This window comes from Sus scrofa, chromosome 10 (genome assembly GCF_054392235.1).
Source record: "Sus scrofa isolate SSC_HxYL_T2T_F1_AM1 chromosome 10, Sscrofa_HxYL_maternal_Yorkshire_Landrace_v2.0, whole genome shotgun sequence".
NCBI classification, from domain to species: Eukaryota; Metazoa; Chordata; class Mammalia; order Artiodactyla; family Suidae; genus Sus; species Sus scrofa.
The window spans coordinates 41,070,107-41,077,500 of record NC_139392.1 but is presented as its reverse complement, the minus strand read 5'-3'; positions in this window follow the sequence as shown (position 1 = coordinate 41,077,500).

Genomic DNA, 7,394 nt, shown 5'->3' with positions numbered 1-7,394 from the left:
GCCCAGGGAGAGGAGAAAGGACCCAGGCACGCCAGGCAAACCAGCACGGGGTCACACCACCACACACACGAGGGCAGTCCCATGACACCTGGGACACCAGGCGGCCTCAGTCGCCCCAGAGCACTCCACGACCCGGCCCCACCACCAGGGCCCCATGTGCAAAGGCTTCCCCCCCCCTGCCACGTGGGGGGGGGGCTCGTCCGCCTCATCTCACCCATCCGTCCATCTTTCCACCCTCATCTCATCCGTCCTTCACCTAGTCCACCCTCCAGGGCCTGACGCCTGGGGGAAACGCTCCTGAGCGAGGCGGCCCGAACCATGCTCGCTCACCACCTCCACACCACCAGCTGCGACCCCAGGCGAGTGCGGGAAGAACCGACAGGCGGCTCGCAGCGGGGGAGGCAGGGGCAGAGGCCGCCGGGGGACGGGGCGCATCCCCCTCCTCCACTTCCCCTTCCAAGGGGAGGGGCACCACGTGCCCACGCAGCACACAGCCCGGCGCTGGATGCCAAAACCCGGCCCGGCCCGGCGTGACCCTCCCCCAACTCGGAGGGGGGAGGTACAGGCCGCATTAGGCAAAAGAGCAGCGCTTGGCCCCCACCGCGGGGGCCAGCGCACCCCTCGCGCGAGGGCGGCTCTTGCCCACACGCTGTGGCAAGTAGCACCGGCAGCTACTGCCTTGCACACTTCAGAGGGGCGGCGGCTGGGGGGTCCAGGTACCCCAAGGCCCCCCTCTCAGATCGCTAGAGAAGGCTTTCTCACCGAGGGCGCGTCGTGCCCCCCACACCATCGTTCGCCCCTTCGGGGACCCACGGGAGTGGGAACACTCCCAAAAAGTGGGAAGTCAGAAGGGGGGGGGTCTGCGGTATGGGTAAAGCACACAGCCCATGTGAGCGTCCACGGTCAGAGCCGGGAGAGCAAGAGTCTGTGCTGCCACCAGGCTTGCCTTTCAGACTTTTCCACGTGGGTGGAGGGGTGCCACGTCCGGAAAGCCAGACGGGGACCCCCCCTTCACATCTCCCGGCCCACCGCGGTCGCTCTCACGACCACATGCAGCCTTCCCGGTCAAGGGAGAAGCATGGGGCGTGCCGCTCAAGGGCCAAGGGCTGCCCTCACTGGCACACAGTGAGGGAGACCCATGACAAGGGGTCCACCTGAGCCCCTCCCGGGGAGGGGACACAAGCTTCCCCTGCCTTACCGTCTCGACCCCCTCCCCTGAGCTTTAGGAAGCTGCTCGTGGGGCACGCCACCACCACAGTGGGGACCCGAGGGGACTCACCGCTGGGAGAGGAAAACGACACCACCGCTCGGCCTCGGGCATCTGACAGGCAACCCGGAGTACTCCAGGGGCACCACAGAGGACCAGGGGAGGCACGCTCACGCACCCGCAGGGATGCGAAGCATGGCAGCGAGGGAGGCCTCCCCCCCACTTTGGGGAGGGACCGCTCGCAAGGCACACGCCAAGGCGGCAAAGCGAGAATGCCTGCTGCGTCCCAAAGGACCCAGGCCCCCCCCCCCCGACTGACACCCGAAGGCAGCAGGGCGGGAGACCAGAGGTCAGGCTGGAGGCCGCACCCCTGCCTTCCCCCACACCACCCGCAGGTGGGGGAGGAGCAGCGAGGGGCCCGCGACAGAATGAGAGGCGCGGCCCAGCTCACCATGAGCGGCCGTCCCTCATCTGGCGCGGCTTAAGCCCAAGCCCAGGAGAGCGCCACATCACCACATCGATCAGTCCTGGCAGAGCCAGGGAAGAGCCCAGAAGAGGGGAGGGAGGGCCAGCAAAGACAATCACCACGGGGGCCTGCTTCAGCTTCACCGGCACCCCCTCCTCCTCCTCCTCCTCCCCTTCCTCTCTCAGGGGAGAGACAGCGGCTGACAACCCCGGGAGGGAGAACGCCTGACACGTGGCACGGAGCCAACAGGGTGGGGTTGTCCCAGCCGAGCCGCCGGGTGCCCGCAGCAGGGAGGCACACAGGGTAGAAGACCCCACAGGGCCACGCGCCCTGCCGCCCTCGGGTCAGCCAGAGACCGGAGGAGACACCGCAGCACGGGCCAGCTGGATGCACAAGTGAGAGCCGGCGCACAGGCCCAGGCGAGCGGCCCCCACGCGGGGTGCAAAGGGCAGGGTCAGGCCTTGGACAGCAGCCGAAAGCCCAAAGCCCCCCACGTGCATCCAGAGGCCCAAGGTCTCCAGCGACAGGCGCTGAAGAGGATCGTGTCAGCATCTACCTGGTGACAGAAAAGGCGTATTTCGGCCGCGAAAAATGTCCATGCCCAGCAGCGGGGCCCACCCACAGGACGTGGGGGTATCCCCGGAACCCCCATCCGGACACTTGTCCCCCAGCCCTGCCCTAGAGTCGCCAGACCCAGCGCTCTCAGAGCCATCTGGTCGACCCGGGGAGCGTGACCGCAAGGAAGGGACAGGGACATGAAGGAGGTGGAGCCGGCCGGCCAGCCGGGGAAGCCCTTCCCGGCTTGCCCACGCGGGCAGGTATCGGTCTGTCCGGAGCTCCAGACGGGGACTTGGCTCCCCCAAAATCCAGGACACACCATCCAGCTCAGGCCGGTCCCCACCTCCCGACCGATCGACCGACCGACAGGGAAACACTCCGAGGGCGGGGGGCGGGAAATGAGAGCGTGGGAAACGAAGTCTTGTCCAACGACCGGGACCCTACATGGGCACGCCTCAGGCCCAGGTGCACCCTTCCCGGCCACACCCGGGAGCAGGGGGCCGGCGGGGTACCGTCCACCGTCTCCGGATCCATCAGGACTTGGAAAAAAAAATGTTTCCACGGAGGCGCCTCCGACGAACGGACCCCGCGAAGGAAGGCGCCGGGGCCCGAGCCACCCTTTCCGCTCCACCCCTCACGTCTTGTGCCGGTCTAGACCTCGTGAGTACGACTCCGCACGGGCCGGCGGTAGCCATCAGTCGGGGGGCAGGCGGGGAGGGGCCCATGCCGGCATGACGACCGGGAAACAAGCGTGCCGGCCACCGAGCCTGTCGCGCCCTCCAACGCCCTCAGCGCACAACCCGGGCCGCTCCTCACTTCGGGGATGAGAGGCTGGAGGGACCGCAGGCGGGAGTCATTCACGCTCCAAAGGGCGACCCGGGACAAGGCCAGGCCACCCGAGCACAGGCAGTCCCGGGCGCCGCACACCCTCTCCCCTCGCTAGGGAGGCGGCCCGGCCCAGGCCTGGTCGGTCCCCGGGGCCGGAGCGGCAAGAGCGGATGCTGGTCGACCCGGCCAGGCGGCCCCAGAGCCTGCCTGGGGAGCGCGGTGACAGTCACTCCCTCACAGGCCTGCAGGCCCAATCTCCGGTGAGAGAGGGACACTCCCAGGCCTCTGAGCCACCGGAGCTGTCGCCGCCAGTGTCGCCAGCCTCCCGGAACTCTGACTCAGGCCGGATGGCTGAGTCACATCCCTCGCGAAGGTCCCCAAAGCTGCAGAGGGAAGGGACGATATAAAAGCGGACACTAGATGGCACGCGACAACCGCCACCAACGTCACCGGGACAGATCCGGAAGGCCGGCCGGCCGGCGGCGACACAACGACACAGCGCCGGCCACCCAAATGCCCGAGCTCTTCCCGGGGCCGAGGCGCCAGGCGTCCTGCACGACCGCGAAGCTTGCCTCGCGGAGCTGCCTCCTGGCAAGGCACTGCGTGGCGTGATGGCAGCAGATGGAAAGAGGGGGGCGGCGGCGGCGGCGGCGGCGGCGGCGGCGGCGGCGGCGGCGGGGAAGGAGCTGGGAAGAGGTTCTCGCTGTTGCCTAGAAGGAGCCGCGCTCGCTCCCCCAAGCATGTCCCTTCCTGGGCTTGGGAATTCCAGAGAGAAGCCGGCGCGGTGAGGGTGGCACTAGCGAGAGAGATCTCAGGTTCCCCTCCACCTTCTCTTCTCTCCCCCACCCCCACCCCACCTCCCTGCACGGAGCTGGAGGAGGGAGGGAGAGAGGGAGGGTGGGAGGGTAGGCGGGGACTGGCAAAAACGAAACCGGGCAAGCTCTCGGAGAACGACAACGCAGGAGTCGGTTTACCTGCCACCCTTACCGACGGAGACGGTCTGTCAAAAGCAGACAAGCAAAGCCCAGAAGCTTAGGAAGGGAGAGAAGGATACAGTCGATCCTAGGAAAGTGGAAATGAAAATCTCTCTCTGCATAGACTGAGACAAAGTCCAAAGAGAACAAATGGCTGCCTGGGGCAAATGCTCTGGTGGTCAGGTCATAGAAACATGGATTTCAGCATGACTGACCAACCACAATGGAGGGAAAGTACAACGCAACACTATGAGTGTGTGTGTGTGTTGGGGGGGGGGGGTGAACTGAAATCTCATCCAAAACAAAACAAAACAAAACAAAAAAAGGAAAACAACCCCCCCCCAAAAAAAACCCAAAAAACAACAACAGAAGAAGAAGAAGAAGAAGGAAGCCCACGACCAACAGGGTCAAGGCTCCTGCTTTCTCAACGCGGTGGCTCTGGTTGCCCCTGTGTGGTGCAGGTTCCATCTCTGCCTCAGGAAAAACTTCCACTTGCTGCCCGTGGGTGTGGCCAAAAAGTAAAACATAAAGCTGAAACGGGAGGGAGAGGGGGTGGAGAAAACCCGAAACAAACAATAAACTTTGCAAGTCTCAGGATTGCCATCCTGGGGTAGTGGAAACAAATCCGACCAGGAACCATGAGGTTGCAGGTTTGATCCCTGGCTCACTTGTTGGGTTAAGGATCTGGCATTGCCGTGAGCTGTGGTGTCCGTCACAGACGCGGCTCGGATCCCGCGTGGCTGTGCCTGTGGTGTAGGCCGGCAGGTAAGGCTCCGAATTGACCCCTAGCCTGGGAACCTCCATGTGCTGCGGGTGTGGCTCCCCCCCAAAAAAAACCAGAAAGAGAGAGAGAGAGAGAGAGAGAGAGAGAAAGAAAGAAAGAAAGAAAGAAAGAAAGAAAGAAAGAAAGAAAGAAAGAAAGAAAGAAAGAGAAAGAAAGAAAGGAAGGAAAGAGAAAGATAGAGAGAGAGAAAGAAAGAAAGAAAGAAAGAAAGAAAGAAAGAAAGAAAGAAAGAAAGAAAGAAAGAAAGAAAGAAAAAGAAAGGAGAAAGAAAGGAAGAAAGGAAGGAAGGAAAGAGAAAGAAAGAAAGAAAAGAAAAAGAAAGAGAGAGAGAGAAAAGAAAGAAAGGAAGAAAGGAAGGAAGGAAAGAAAAAGAAGGAAAAAGAAATCCATCTTGGAGTTCCCGCTGTGCCTAGGTCACAGCTGAGCCTCAAGTTCGATCCCTGGCACAGGAAAGGCAGTGCAGCAGGAAAAAAAAAAAAAAAAAAAAAAAAGAACAACTCCATCTTGCTGGTTGGGCAGGGGAGATGCAATTGCCGGATGACATTCCACAACTCTGCCAAACTGGCAAAACCACGACGCACTTAGTACAGGAGTCATTGAAGACATGGATGTGAAAGCATCTTCTTGCTATCGATTCATTTCCCACAATCCCAGGAAGAGCCATTGGAACAGGGCTCCCATTCCTGGCACGATATCTTTTCTAGGTGTGGGTGGATGCATCTTTTCTCATGGTTGTTTTCCTTTTGACCAAACTTAACTTCAGCCTCCACCATGTCATCTTTTGGGCTCTCAAGCCTGCCATGAGAATATGGTCACCAAAGTCCTCGCCCAGAGGCACCTTTGCCCAGCACCAGTGCCGCCGTCTCCCCCCACCTCCTCCTCCTCCTCCTCCTCCTCCAACCCCCGCCAAGCACCCCACCCCCCACCCCGCTTTGTATTGTTCAGCTGTCTTGCACTGGTCTCTCACACGGTGGCGGTGTGGTCCTACGCATGTCTCCCAACCACATTCAAGTGGACTTCCGGGATCATCATTTTCTGTTTCCTAACTGCACTTTCGTCGTTCTTAGGAGGTTTGCTTCCCTCCCCGCCTCCCCCCCACCCCCCGCGCGCGCGCGCGCGCCCACGCTTGGTGTTGAATCGGAGCTGCATCTGCTAGCCTGAGCCACAGCCACAGCAACGGCGGGATCCGAGCCACATCTGAGACCTTATGCCACAGCTCGCGGAAAAATGCCAGATCCTTAAACCCCTGAGCGAGGCCAGGGATCAAACCTGCCACCTCGTGATTCCTAGTCCGATTCGTTTCTGCCCCGCCATGACAGGAATTCCTTCCTGTGTTCTTTTGGGTCATGGTTGTTTCCAGCTCCACAGAATTCCTCCCCGTGCTCATGTGACATCTGGGATGTGGCGGGGGGCGGGCCGCAAGGTTTTGTTCCCCTACAGTCATGCCTTGAAAAAAGTCTTGTACAACGTTTCACAGTCCAGATCCAGAAGCTGAATCCGCAGCCGGTTCCATCTCATGAAACCGATCTCCCAGCCCAGGAAAACCAAAGGTCGTGGTTGGAGCCCGTGATAAACCCCAGGTCTGAGTCCCGAGCACTGCTGCTCAGGGAAGATTTCGAGGTGTCAGGGTCCAAGGATCCTCCTGGGCACTTGGAAATGTCTCCGATGTGTGCAGGCAGGCATGAGGATGAGAAGGGGCTAAAGAGGGGCAGAGGGTGGTGATCTCTTGTCGGTGGATGTCAAGGGTTGGCGCTTCCTTTTGTGGATCTCCCGGAAAAGTCAAATGTGGGAGAAAAACTGGACCCGTGAGTTCGAGGAGAGGGATGGCCAGAGAAAACCAGAAGAATTCCATCTGCCGACCATTGGGTAGGTAGGAGGGCAAAAACCGAAACCTCAAGCATGAGATGAACAGAACCACATGCTTCTAGCCATCCATAAACCCCGTAAGATAAGATCGTTTCTGCTGAGATACCCTCTCCCTCCCCCCACCCACCCAGGGCGAAGGATCCCTGGGTGGTGGCAGAGGGGTGGGCATGGAACTTCCACAGGCCCTGGGGACACACCCCACCCCACCCCCAAGAAACCCCTAGAAGCTTGGAATTCTGATGTCTGTGGTGTGATGACCATAAACACTGGCTTTTGTGCCATGTCTGCTAGAAGATATGGTTTCCATGACAAATAAAGTGATTTTTAGCAAGTTTTTCTCCACTTGAGATGTATTGAAAATACGTCTTCATTCAGGGGGAGGTAGGTGTAGGTGACAGACGTGGCCACTCAGCTCAGATCGGGTGATCTGGCAGGGCATAGCTCTGGCTGAGGTGCAGGCCAGCAGCTACAGCTCCGATTCTTCAACCCCTAGCCCAGGGAACTTCCATATCCCGAGGGTGCACTCCTAAAAAACAAAAAACAAAATGAACAACACACAAAGAGGGAGCATCTCATCGATGGCAGACCAAATTCCAATGTATATGTATATGTGTACATAGGTATGTACGTATGGATGTGTGTGTGTATGTGTATATTATCGAGAGAGAGAGAGAGAGAGAGAGAGAGAGAGAGAGGATTTTTTAGAGCCAT